Below are 14,533 nucleotides of genomic sequence, written 5' to 3' on the forward strand. Positions count from 1 at the left end.
CATTTAAAGGGAAGATGGGGGCAGTTCTGAGCCTGTTGGTGCCTAGGAAACAGCCCGATGGAGATGACTAGTAGTAGGTTGTTGGTTATCATCCAGTCTGTTTCAGAGGACAAATTTTCTCCTAATTAGCAAGGAGCTGGAAGCTGAAACCATGGGCATAGGCATATGCCTCCAGGAAGGCTAAGTAGGATGAAACACAAGAGGCTGACGGTGGAAATACTTAGGAGTCCAAGAGTGATCAGAGAAAAGGGGGCCTAAGGGAACTGAGGAGTGGCAAGAGAGGTAAAGAAAAACCAGGACACTGTGTCACAGAACTCCTGGAAAGTTAATTCAGAGAGTAAATGTACAGTTAACATTTATGCAGTTCTTTTCCCTCTCTCTAACCTCTCCCATCCCTTCTACATTTTCCCATTTCCTCCTTTATTGGGTAAATGACATTACAACTCTGGAAGAAAAAGATATGAAAAACAAGAAGAGGTGTATCAAACACATAGTACTAATACTTTCGTTAAGTTAGGATATGTGGTTCTTACATATGGGTAATTCCAATCCAGCTAATGAAAATCACTAGAGGTCATTCTTTTTTTTTTTAAGATTTTATTTATTTATTTGACAGAGAGACAGAGCACCAATAGTCAGAGAGGCAGGCAGAGGGAGAGGGAGAAGCAGGCTTTCCACTGAGCAGGGAGCCTGATGCAGGATCATGACCTGAGCAGAAGGCAGCCACTTAACCAACTAAGCCACCCAGGCAACCCAAGCAATGGAAGTCATTTTTTTTTTTAATTTTATTTACGTATTTGAAAGAGATCACAAGTAGGCAGAGGCGGACAGAGAGAGATGGGGGGGAAGCAGGCTCCCCGCTGAGCAGAGAGCCCAATGTGGGGCTCAATCCCAGGATCCTGAGATCATAACCCACGCCGAAGGCAGAGGCTTAACCCACTGAGCCACCCAGGCACCCCAAACACTGGAAGTCTTTTTTTTTTTTTTTTAAGATTTTATTTATTTATTTGACAGACAGAGATCCCAAGTAGGCAGAGAGGCAGGCAGAGAGAGAGAGGAGGAAGCAGGCTCCCTGCTGAGCAGAGAGCCCAATGCAGGGCTCAATCCCAGGACCCTGGGATCATGACCTGAGCCAAAGGCAGAGGCTTTAACCCACTGAGCCACCCAGGCGCCCCAGCACTGGAAGTCTTAAGAGAGTCTGCTTTACTAAATTTGTAAGTTTAATTTCTCAGTACTGCTGAAGTGCTTAAGGAGATTCTGCTTGTTAAGATGGTAACTCTGAACTATCAAGGCCTAGTTGTGCTTGAAAGACTGAATGTATAAATATATTTTAAACATCTAAGGAAATCTAACTTACTAACAAAGGAATATGGAGGAATTTAATCTGTTAAGCTTGAATTAACATTAATTAAATAGTGAGTACAAGTTATTGCCCTTATTTCTATAAAAAATTACAATGCTGTGATGCCTGGGTGGCTCAGTTGGTTAAGTGGCTGCCTTTGGCTCAGGTCATGATCCCAGCGTCCTGGGATCGAGTCCCACATCAGGCTCCTTGCTCAGCGGGAAGCCTGCTTCTCCCTCTGCCTCTGCCTGCCACTCTCTCTGCCTGTGCTCACTCTGACAAAAAAAAAAAAAAAAAAAAAAAAAAAAATTACAATGCTTATGGGGTACCTGGGTGGCTCAGTAGGTTAAGCGTCTGACTTCAGCTCAAGTCATAATCTCAAGGTCCTAGGATGGAGTCCCACATCAGGCTCCCAGCTCAGTGGGGAGTTTGCTTGTCCTCCTCCCTAGGCCCCTTCTCTCTCAAATAAGTAAAAATGTTTTAAAAAATTATAATGCTTACAAGTACAGTAACAAGACTAACGTAAAAGTAAAATTTTAATTTGGCACACTTAAATAAACTGAATATTACTTTAAACCCAAGTAATTTTAAGTAGTCCTTTCTGTGTACAAAAGCCCCACTCAGATGTTAAAAAACAGGTAAGTGAGTTGTTGTTAACTACTACTTGCTCTACAACAGCCTTCGAAATAGAACCTTCAAAAACTACGTGCAACTGAATAATTATTAAACAATCTCTCCCACTAACACTGGAGAAACAACTGAACTCCACATAACCCTCACCACCCCTTACCCAAGATAAGAACAGCACATCCCAATCTGATCAACACCCTCTTCATGAACATACCATGCTCATACTCTCCTTTAATGTTAGCTGAATTGTCAAACTTAATGACATTGTATGGGGGTGGGGTAACACCTGGGTGGCTCAGTCAGTTAAGCATAGAATTCAGTTTCAGCTCAGGTCATGATCTCAGGGTCATGAGAGCAGGCACCAAGACAGCTTGTCACTCAATGTGGAGTCTGCTTAAGATTCTTTCCACACCTGGGTGGCTCAGTTGGTTGGGCTCCTGCCTTTGGCTTGGGTCATGATCCCAACATCCTGCGATCAAGTCCAGTGTCAGGCTCCTTGCCCAGCAGTGAGCCTGCTTCTCCCTCTGCCTGCCACTTCCCCTGCTTGTGCTTTCTCTCTCTTTGGCAAGTAAATAAAATCTATTTTTTTAATAAAAATTATTCTTTCCCCCTCCCTCTGTCCTTCCCCCTGTTCATCTTCTTTCTTTCTCTCACCCTCTCTCCAAGAATTAAATCTTTAAAAAGAAGACGTGGGGGGCCACCTGGGTGGCTCAGTTGGTTAAGTGTCTAACCCTTGATTTCAGTTTTGGTGATGATCTCAGGGTCCCAGGATCAAACCCAATGTCGGGCTCCAAGATCAGTGCGGGGTATGCTTAAGGATTCTCCCTCTTCCTCCTTACCTCCACAATGGCATGCACACTCTCTCTCTAAAATAAATACATAAGGGAGCCTGCATGGCTCAGTTGGTTGAGCGACTGCCTTCAGCTCAGGTCATGATCCCGGACTTCCAGGATCTCGTCCCGCATTGGGCTCCCAGCTCCTTGGGGAGTCTGCTTCTCCCTCTACCCTTCTCCTCTCTCATGCTCTCTCTCACTCATTCTCTCTCAAATAAATAAATAAAATCTTTAAAAAATAATAATAAAATAAAATAAAACAAATACATAAATCTTTAAAAAAAAATTTTATGGGTGTGTACTATTTCTGGAGGGTTTCACAAGTTTCATAGTACTTGGGGATGCCTCTAGAAAGAGGAACTTGGAAGATGGGGAAGCATTACCTTTTATTGTATACTTTTAACACACAATAAAAATACTGGAATATTTTAATATGTATTAATTATTCAAATGCATACATGATTTTAAATGAAGCCAAACTTAAAAATACACTGACTGAAAAATATAAAACCAGGTTTTTTCTTTTTTCAAAAATGCTTTTTCAAACTTGCCTCCTCTCCACCATAGACAGCCACTATTGAAAATCACTGCCTTAGAGGTTCACAACTGCTGCCAACAGCACTATTGCTAACTGGGTACGAACTACAAGAAGAAAAAGAATCTTCTTTGACTTCTATCAACTAGTAGCAAAACCGTGGGCAGGCTAGCACCCCAGACTGAGAAAAGAGAGAAACACCAGCTGGAAGTCACTGCGAATTTAGCCTCTGTTAACATATAAGCAGGTTTTGACGGGCAGTTAGGAGCAGTGGAGAGCAGTTAGTCTCACAAAGAAAGCAGGCAGAGGCATTGAATGAGGGACTGGCCTCACTCCCTGAAAGGTGGTAGAGGATTCACATCACTGGAGACATGGAAAGGACCACCAAGAGAACAGAAGCACCCCTGTAAAAGCTCTGCCACCCCTCCCCCAGTTCCTTTTAGAACAGCTGAAGTCCTGGAACTATTCCACATTGCTCTGGTAACAGTAGTGCTGATACATCAATTGAAGACATTCTCTTTATTAATGGGTAGCATTAATGTATTTACAGTATTATATTAAGCCACCGGTCAACCAAAGTTTGAAAGCTAATTGCTGGTTAAGCTATTTGTCAATCAATGTTTGAGAACTCCTCACACCAATTCAGAACAACCAGGTTTCAAGTTCTTCCCACACACAGAAACTCATTCATTAATAATCTTCTCTCCTAAAAAGCCTGGGTTCTGGAAACTGATTAACATTTTTTTTTTTTTTTTTTTTTTTTTTTTTTTAAAGATTTTTTATTTATTTATTTGACAGACAGAGATCACAAGTAGACAGAGAGGCAGGCAGAGAGAGAGAGAGAGGGAAGCAGGCTCCCTGCTGAGCAGAGAGCCCGATGCGGGACTCGATCCCAGGACCCTGAGATCATGACCTGAGCCGAAGGCAGCGGCTTAACCCACTGAGCCACCCAGGCGCCCCACTGATTAACATTTCTATTGCTTAAATCATATTTATCTACCTGGACTGCCTGAGTGGTGCAATCGGTTAAGCGTCTGACTCTTGGTTTCGGCTTGGGTCATGATCTCAGGGTCATGAAATAGAGCCCTTCATCAAGCTCCGTGCATCATGGAGCCTCCCTGAGATTCTCTCTCCTTCCTCTTGTGTGCTCAGGTGCACACACACTCTCTCTCTAAAATAAATAAATCTCAAAAAAAAAAAAATTCATACTCATCCACCTATCCCCCTCCCCATTCTCCATCCCCACTTCCCCGACTGCAAACCAGGATCTAAACAAGGCCTACATATTAATTACACTGAGTGAATAAGTCTCTAGTCTTTTCTACCATGTAATAATTCCTCCTTTTTTTGTTACTCTTTTTTTTTTTTTTGCATTTATTTGAAGTAACTGGGTTGGTTCTTCTGTAGATTTTCTCCCATTACGATTTTCTAATTACATTCTGTAAACTCACAGTTAGGCACAGAAGTTAATAATTAAGAGTCAGGTTCGATTTTATAAGGGAGAGAGTTATATCATGAATGGTGGTGTATTTTTTCCTATCTTACCACACTAAAGGAATATAAGATTTTAAGGTTTAGTTGTATCCACTTTGGAGATAACATAATTGAAAAGATTGCCAGTCTGACCCTTCAATTATTAGAGTTCCCTAATAGCTTTAACAATCACTGATGATCAATGTCTGGGTCCTTTATATCATTAGGTCACTCGAAATTTCTGTAGAAATACATCTGGAGATTTTTATCAGGTAACAAATTTATGTTCCCAAATTTTTCATGTGTGAAATTACGAGAGTTTTTATAGGTATAAATAACAAATAATAACAAATATAATAACAAATAACAATAAAATAACAAAATAGAGATCATGAGTCATCAGGGAAATGCAAATCAAAACCACAATGAGATACCACTTCATACCCACTAAAACAGTTATAATGAAAAAGACAGAAGGGACACTTGGCTGGCTCAGATGGTGGAGTGCACAACTCTTGATCTTGGGGTTGTGAGTTCCAGCCCCGTGTTGGGTGTAGAGCCTACTAAAAAGAGTTAACGAGTATTGTTGATGATATGGAGAAACTGCAACCTTTGTGCTTTGCTGGTAACTGTAAAATGGTGCAGCTGCTTTAGACAACAGTTTTGGCAGCTCCTCTACAAATTAAACAGTTACTATCATTTAACCCAGCAATTCCACTCCTAGGAATATACCCAAGAGAAACAAAAACATGTCCACGTGGAAACTTGTACATGTTCATGATAGCACTATCATAATAGGCAAAAAGTGGAAACAACCCAAATGTTCACTAACTGATTAGTGGATAACAAAATTGGTATATTCATAAAATGGAACATTATTAAGCTACAAAAAGCAATGAAGTACTGATACATGCCAAAATATGGATGAACCCCAAAACCAGTATGCTAAGTAAATGCCACATACTAAAGAATTCCATTTATCTGACATGTCCAGAACAGGCACATCCATAGAGACAGAAAGAACTGATTGCCAAGGCTAGGGGAAGGGCTGAATAGGGAACGAAGCTAATGGGTACAGAATTTCTTCTTGGGATAATGAAAATGTTCTGAACTTAGATGGTGGTGATGACTGCACAACTTCAAGAATATACTATAAACCACTGAACTGTACATTTTCAAGGGGTGAATTACAGATTTATTCATTTGAGTGAGAAAAAGTGAGCACATTCACACTAGTTGGGCGGGGGGCTCAATCTCATGACCGAGGTCATGACCTGAGCCAAGAGTCAGACATTTAACCAATTGAGCCACGCAGGTGCCCCTAAAACGGTGAATTTATGGTGTGTCAATTATATTTCAATAAAGCTATTTTTTTAATTACAAGGAAAAGGCTACTGCATACCACATTTCTTTATAAGAAAAAAAGGGGTTACTTTTGAGTCACTGTTAAAATAACAACTTTACTTCAAGAGACAGATTAAGGATATTAATTTTTCAAATAATATTTGCCAAGTAGCACACACAGAAAAAGTCCAATTTTTGGAAAAGAAAAATGCATGGGCACCTGGGTGGCTCAGTGGGTTAAGCCTCTGCTTTTGGCTCAGGTCATGATCTCAGTCAGGGTTCTGGGATCAAGGAGGGGAGTCTGCTTCCCCCTCTCTCTCTGCCTAATTGTGGTCTCTCTCTGTCAAATAAATAAATAAAATCTTTAGACAATAATTCCACATAGCAATGTTATTAAGGCAGTCATTTAGTACTAAGAATATGTCTTCTCCAGTACCACCTCCCTTCAGTAGCTCACACAAGATATAATTTGGGGGGGGGGGGGTAGTTATTAAAAGAAAATCTAGCAAATACTAAGACATGATAGGAGCTTCTATATTTTTATAACTATGTATATAGCAAACCTCCCACACTGCAAAATTTGTCCCAATATTGTTCAACTCTTCAGCAATATTTTCTATCCATCATAGAAGAGTATTTGCTGAAAAAAAGGAATGCATTTTGCCTTCTTGACATTGTTTTGTAGTCTTTCTTAAAGCAAGCCTTTTAGGGGATGGGGTACAACAGGAAGAACCTGTCAATGATATGTGCCTTTCTGTCTTTCATCAGAGCAAAAAAGCTCAAAACACATACTTTAATCACTAGGTTTGTACTGTACAGCATATGACTGAATAGCCTATGACTTTAAACATCACTGGACAGAGAAAAACACAGATGTTCACTTTACGCTCCATACACTTAGTTCTCAAATGTCCTGGTACTAATGATAGCCCTGTTTTTTATTATTTTATATTACAAGGTTCTACATACTCTTAAAATAAGATACCTATTAACAACAGAGGATGTGAATGCATGTTTCAAATAAGCTTCCTGATACTTTCTAATGTAATAAAAGCAGAATTATTCAAACTGATTTAATAGCTCAGCAACAGTTTGTAATTGGAGTTGAACAAGGCTCAGCTCTACCATTGTTTCTGCTTGTATTATTAGGATGTTCTTCAGTCACTGGTTTCTTGGCAGAAACTGTTTTAAGCCACTTGTCCATTTTGTGAAGGTTAGTTTAACAAAACAAAACAAAACAAAACAAACAAACAAACAAACAAAAAACCCTAGGTAATATAAGCTGTACCAAAGTTGCAATACCTGGAAAGGAAAAGTATGATTATGGCTGTGCTTGCTCACTGCAGAACTCCCTTCTCTTCCTTCAGGACACCCAAAATTCTATAGATAACATAGTAACACTGACTTACAGACCCAAGAAGATGCCAGTGACAATCTCTAAATTTAATGTTTTACCATTTTTTAGATAAAATAATAAAAAGCTCTAAAATGTCTCCCAGCATCCCAGTGAGTCATCTTATCTACCTCACTTTGAAAACTACCACTCTAGATTGCAGGCACAGTAAACTTCTCACAACTGCAAGTGAACAGATCAATTCACTCTCCTCCTTACCATACTATAATGGCTTAGCTCTGCCTTTAGGATAAAGTCCAAAATCCCTGCATGTTATATAGGGCCCTCAACTCTGGCTCCTGCCTCTCTCCAGTCCAGTGGTTCTCCAACCCTGGATGCATATGAGAAACACGTGGGAACTTAAAAATATTTATACATTCTTAGGTCACACCCTAGAAAAATTAAATCAAAATACCTGGAGGTGGAGTATTTGCATCCCTGATTTTTTAAATTCTCCAGCTGAATCTAAAGTGCAGCCAGTGTGAAGAACTACCCCTCTTGCTCACCAAGGTCTCAACTGGGCCTTGTTATTCCAACTGTGATCCATCAGGGAACTGGTCAATAATGAAGAATCCCAGGTCCCAGCCCAGACATACTGAATCTGGACTTGGCATTTTAACAAAGTCTCCAGATGGTTCATGTGAACATTCAAATTAGAGAAGCAATGACCTAAGGTACCAAACCCCTTCCCAGCTCAGGGCCTTCAGAATTATTGTCTAATATTGAACCTCTCTCGCATTAGCCCACAAGTGGGTAAAGGACAGACATCACATCCATGTCACTCTGGGATACCCCCAACTCCTGGAACAATGTCTACTATTTTCAGGTGAAGAGCATCTAATCTTGTGTTTCATATCAATATGATCTTATTCTAAATTTCCACAACATTTCTGATCTATTAACCATGTTTTTCTTCAAAATCAAGTTGCCTTTAGATACATAATTCTTGGATACTACAAATTAAACCTAATTCAAAGTACCATTATATTATGGGTGAATTAATAAAATCAAATATTAGGTTGTGTTTGTAACAGTATTGACTGAACTGTCAAGAAACAGGGCCATATAAATTGTTGATGGTGTTATAATTTAGTTCAACCTTTCCAGATAGCAATTTGGTACTGAAACTGTAATCTGACTCAGTGAACCCATTTTAGGGGCAAGTCCAAGAAAATAATCCAAAAGAAGTATTTAAACAAGGGTGCTTAAAAGTACCATTTATGGTACAACTAGCTAGCTCAGTCAGTAGAGCCTTGCTTGATCTCAGGGCTCTGAGTTCAAGCCCCACAGTGGGTGTAGAGATTACTTAAAAATCTTTTTTTCTTAAGATTATTTATATTTTTTTAAGGCAGGGGGTTGGGGGAGGTGGGTGTACAGTGAGAGATAATCTTTTTTTTTTTTTAAGATTTTATTTATTTATTTGACAGAGAGATCACAAGTAGGCAGAGAGGCAGGCAGAGAGAGAAAGAGGAGGAAGCAGGCTCCCCGTTGAGGAGAGAGCCTGATGCAGGATTCGATCCCCAGGACCCTGAGATCATGACCCAAGCCGAAGGCAGCGGCTTAACCCACTGAGCCACCCAGGCGCCCCCAGTGGGAGAGAATCTTAAGCAGCCTTCACGCCCAGCATGGGAGCCTGACACAGGGCTCGATCCCCCAACCCTGGTACCTCAGTACCTTTTTTTTTTTTTTTTAAAGATTTTATTTGGGGTGAGGAGGGCACCTGGGTGGGTCAGTCAGAAGCACCTGACTCTTGGTTTCAGCTCAGATCATGACCTCACGGGTTCAGGGATTGAGCCCTGGGTCAGACTAACATGCTGGGCATGGAGGCTGCTTAAGATTATCTCTCTCCCTTTCCCTGTGCCCCTTTCCCCCTCCCTGCTCATGCCAGAACATGCTCACTCTCAAATATATAAATCTTAAGAAAAAAGTAGGATAGTAAAAAGGATAAAATAAAGGAAAAAAATTTAAAATATTGTACAAACTAGTTATCAATGCACAGATTACTATTCTGTGATTTAAATTAGATACATAAATGAGTAAATACAAAACATTTTATGCTATTTAAGAATACAACAACTATATTTTATATGTACTGATTACAGATATTTAAAAAAAGCTATGCCTGCATACTGACACAAATGGATGTGAATTTAAAGTAAATATAGGAGCACCTGGCTGGCTGTGTCAGTAGAGCATGTAACTCTCAATCTCAAGGTCTGTGAGTTCAAGCCCCATCCTGGATGTAGAGCCTACTTAAAAATAAATTAATAAATAAATATAGTTCGGGCAGGGGCACAAGCTAAATAGGTGATATGGATTAAGGGGTGCACCTGTGAGGGGCACCAAGTGATGTATGAAAGTGTTAAATCATTATACTGTACAACTGAAACTAATATAACACTGCATGTCAACTGGAATTAAAACTTTTTTTAAAAAGCAAATATAGTTTTACATTTAGTAAATTCTCTTTTCTATAAAGAATACATATAGACATATGTATATTTTATTTTCAGTAAACTCTATGCCCAACATGGGGCTTGAACTCATGACCCCAAGATCAAGAACTTCATGTTCTACTGACAGAGCCAGTCTGGTGTCCCTATAGAGAATATAGTAAAACAAATTCTGGGGCACATGGGTGGCTCCATTGGTTAAGCGTCTGACTCTTGGTTTTGGCTCAAGTCATGATTTCAGGGTCATGAGATCAAACCCTAGTTCAGAGTCCACACTCAACATGGAGTCTGCTTGAGATTCTCTCTCCCTCTGCCCCTCTGGCTCATGTGCTTGTATTCTTTCTCTTAAATAAATAAATAAATCTTTTTACAAAATAAATCAGTAAAAATAAAACAAATTTTAATGTCGGGTTATTTACGGGTTTGCTGCTGAGTTTTATTAAGTTAGTGTTATACAGTGCTATTTTTGTTGTACTCAGACTCACAAAAAAGACATTTCTTCAGCTCTGGTATTTGGGGAACATTTATTAGTTACTGCACGAAAAGTATAAAGACAAGGTCTGTATTTGGCCAACTTCCTGCTTGTAACTCAAATTCGAACTTCACCTGCATCTCACTTTTTCCACATGAAGGTGGAGAAAAATAATGCAACAATGTTTACAAATCGACTGAGTGCCTCCAATGAAAGGCTCTGGGCAAATACAAATATCAGAACTGCTTAAAAAACAACCACCACCCACTTTAACAAGTCACACAAGTCACTTATCCTTCTGAACCTCAATGTCTCTCTGTAAACTGAGAGAAATGTTAAAACCATACGGGAGATTAGGTGAGGGAAAAGTAGGCATATGGTATCTGGAAAAGCATCCCAGGCAATTGTGATGTACACTTATGAAGATCCACTGAGTCCGATTCAGACTTTCTGGGAGGAAAATGATTAAGTTAGTACAAACACACTGAAAGGGTGGGGATTTGGCTATATGTCTAAAAATTTTAAATGCACATACATCCTTTAACCCAGTAATTCCACTTCTAGAAATACATTGTTCAGATAACTTTACACATGAGCTCCTTACAAAGTACTATGTACAAAAAGATCCACTGTAACACTGTAATAGAAAAACCTGGAAACTTAAATGTGGCTTAACCTGAGACTAGTTACAAATTATGGTGCAACCACACAATGAAAAAAGTAAAAAATGTCAACAGAAAGAATGAACAGCTTTATATCTACTAACATGGAATGATTTCCTAAATATGTTAAAAAGGAAAAAGGTGTGACTGGTATGTACCATGGCGGGGAGGAATATGGATAGGTAGACACATGTTTATAAAAACAGTGTCTATGTAATGCCACAGAAACTGGAAACTCCAGTCATCTCTGGAAAGCTCAGGGTAGGAAGGAGATTTATTTTCCTCTATGTTCCCTTTTATACTGCTGGAGTGTTTTTCTTTCTTTTTTTCCCTCTTTTCTGCTGGAGTGTTTTCTCACATGTATTTATCTTTTCCTGAAACTGGGGATTCTCTCTAGGCCTCCATCTGAGTCTAAGACACTACGATTACACCTAAGTGGCACCTGAGCAATGTCTCCAAATTGCAGGGGCATCGGCTTCTGGCCCCACACTTCCCTAAATGACCCTTTGAAAGCCTAGCCAGTCCAGGGTCCCTGACAGTCTTTAAAATCCTCCAGTGGTTCTCCATTGCCCAAACTCGAAAACAACACATAGAGTCCTGCAAGCTCATCCTAATCTCCTCTCCCACCCTTCTCTCCTCTACCCAAATCAGTTGTTTAAACCTCTCCCTTTTTCCCAAGGACAATGGACTCCTTCCACCTCCATGACCTCATATGCTGCTCCTTCTTTCCCATACCCTGTCTACCACACCAAACTCTATGACCCAAAGGCCCCCTCCCAGGAAAGGAATGCTCTCTATACAGTCTGACATGTTCTGGAACTACACTGCCAAGATTTAAATCCTGACTATTCCCTTATGTGTCCCCTATATGGCCTCAGTTTCCGCCCTTGTCAAATAAGAAAAAGCCCCTACTTGACGGCTGAAAGGATTAATGAGGTAATTCATGGAATGAATTTATTACATAGTCTCTCACAAGGCAAATAAAAGACAATAGTTATTATCATTATTACATTCTCACAGCACTTGTGAGGTATTTGTATCTACCTGTCCTGCATAAGACTGTGAGCTCCTAAAAGATAAAGATTCCTTGCTCTTATTTTGTATCTCAAGCACTTCGCCTGGCAAATAGAAGGCACATGAACACCTTTACAGAAATCAGATTGGCTTTTCTTGTTCTGAATTTCATCCAGATGGTAAACAAGTGGCTAAAAGGTACCCAGTGATGGGGCACCTAGGTGGCTCAGTGGGTTAATGCCTCTGCCTTCGGCTCAGGTCATGATCTCAGGGTCCCAGGATTGAGCCCCGCATCCGGTTCTCTGCTCAGTGGGGAGCCTGCTTCTTCCTCTCTCTCTGCCTGCCTCTCTGCCTGCTTGGATCTCCGTCTGTCAAATAAATAAAATCTTGAAGAAGAAAAAAAAAAAAGGTACCCAGTGAACCACCTCCTGGATCCCACATGCCTTAGAATGCATATATTAGCCAGGCCACTTGGGGTGGGCAGAGAGGTGAAAAGAGATCATGGGGCTTTGAGGCTTTCAGAGACAGGCAAGTGGACTGGAGACCATCATAACAGGAGACCTGTCAGCTCCTGCCTGCTGACTACTTTCGGGGACTGGGTGAGATGGACACCGGGAGATGGGTAATCTGAGATACTAAATGTCCAAGATGTGCCAAAGACTCTAAGCAGGCCTTCAGGAAACACTCAAGAAAAGATTATCTCAGCAAATGGGTACCTTGAAGTAAACAGAGAAGAGACATACAAGGGAAGAGATGGGATAGGACTTAAAAGACAACAGAGAGGAAGAATCCTCTTAGCAAGGAGATGGAAAGGTAAATAAGACACGGCTTCTGGCCTCAAGAATCTTCCCAGATCAGAATCTCTTTAAAGAGAGGTAGATCTTGGCCGATAAGGGTGGGGGAGGAAAGAGAATCATACGCGCAAAGGCATCCAAACATGTGAAGAGGCAAACAACTCGGAATGGCTGAGGATGAGGGAAAGGAGAATGAAAGGATTGAGCTAAGAGTAAATTGAGGCAAGACCATCCAGGGCCTGGTATGACTTGATAAGGCATTCTGGGCTTCATTCATCCCACGGGAAAAGGAGAGCGAGCAGTTTTTAAGTAAACAAGTGACACCATCAAATCTGTGTTTCTTGAAGGAGTGGCCAGGCAGGAAGATGTTCGCCCATCTTCCACCGGCAGTTCTCTCCTCGCCCACCATCTTCTGGTTCTAGGCTGCTTTAACAGCAAGCAGGTGGCAAATGAACACATCTCCCGGGAGATGTCACTGGTTCTAGAGCAGGAATTCCCAACCTGGGTAAAGGTTTCTGAAGGCATTTACCCCGCCTGGGGAGGTTTTGAACATTCCTCTTTTCTAGTCTTACAAACATCATCACTGGTCTCAAAAAAAAAAAGAAAGAAAGGGAAAAAAACCGCAAACAAACAAACAAACAAAAAACCACAACAAAACCTTCAACTCTGCCATTACTATTTGTATCTTCAGGAAATACAATTAGTAACCGATTTTCCAAAAAACAATATTCTTTATTTTATTTACCAAAAATGAAAAAGTAAGGGGCTCTGCATTCCCAACTGGCTCATTTTGAATTCTGGGCAGCTGTGAGCCCCTATTTCCCTTCTTAAGCAACCTCGACAGTTGGGAGTGGGCGGAAAAGAGAGGGGCCTGGGACAGAGGCCAGCTGGGGTTAAGGGAAAGAAAAGTTGAGGTCTCCGCAAGAACAAATTTTCTCATGCCAGGAGTTTCCCTCTTTTTTCCCATTAAATGGACCTGAGCAAATTCTGTTCTCACTGTTCCAAGTTTCTTCTTGCAGAATGAACTATGGCAGTGCCCTGCCCTGACCCCAGGAGGACGCACGCAAAGTTCCCGGGCGGTCGAGAGGGGTCGGCGCCCTGTCCGGCACGTTTCCGGGGATCCCCCCGCCCCCTACGGACAGCGCAAGGACGCGGGGTCCGACTGGAGCCGCCTGATGGGTTGTGCCCGGAAAAGACTGCCTAGGGCTCGGGCCGGCGACCCCTGCCACCCGCGTTCGGGAGCCGCCCCCCCTTACGGAGCCCACCGGGGCGGCGGCGGCGGCGGCCACGAGCACTCACCGAGTCCGGCGCTGGGCGGGACCGCTGGGAACGAGGACGGCGACTCCGCCTCGACTCCGCGGCGGCGTCTCGGCCCGCCACAAGCCCTCAGGGCCGCCGCCCGGCCCGCGGCTCGGAGCTCCGCGGCGGCGGCGGCGGCCTCGCCTCCATGGCGAGGGGAAGCGGCTGAGGGGCGACTGGGCGGGCGGCGGTGATGGCGGCCGCGGCCCGGGTTCCGAGGAGCTGGCGCGCGCGCGTCTCTGTCAGCGCCGCACTCGCCGCAGCCTCGCTCCCGACCCGGCCTTGGCTG

At 42.0% G+C, this 14,533-nt stretch overlaps 1 protein-coding gene across 2 annotated transcripts in view; it reads right to left on the reverse strand.

The window, feature by feature from the left end:
* PTPRA (protein tyrosine phosphatase receptor type A) overlaps positions 1 to 14,533 on the reverse strand; it is a 149,458-nt gene extending 134,925 nt beyond the window's left edge. For both annotated transcript variants that reach the window (XM_004772902.3, XM_004772901.3), the window contains exon 1: positions 14,245 to 14,533. The gene's annotated coding sequence lies outside the window, so the exon portion shown is untranslated. The remainder of the gene's footprint in view (positions 1 to 14,244) is intronic.

This window comes from Mustela putorius, unplaced genomic scaffold (assembly GCF_011764305.1).
Source record: "Mustela putorius furo isolate JIRA1106 unplaced genomic scaffold, ASM1176430v1.1 tig00000874_pilon_pilon_pilon, whole genome shotgun sequence".
Taxonomy (NCBI): domain Eukaryota; kingdom Metazoa; phylum Chordata; class Mammalia; order Carnivora; family Mustelidae; genus Mustela; species Mustela putorius.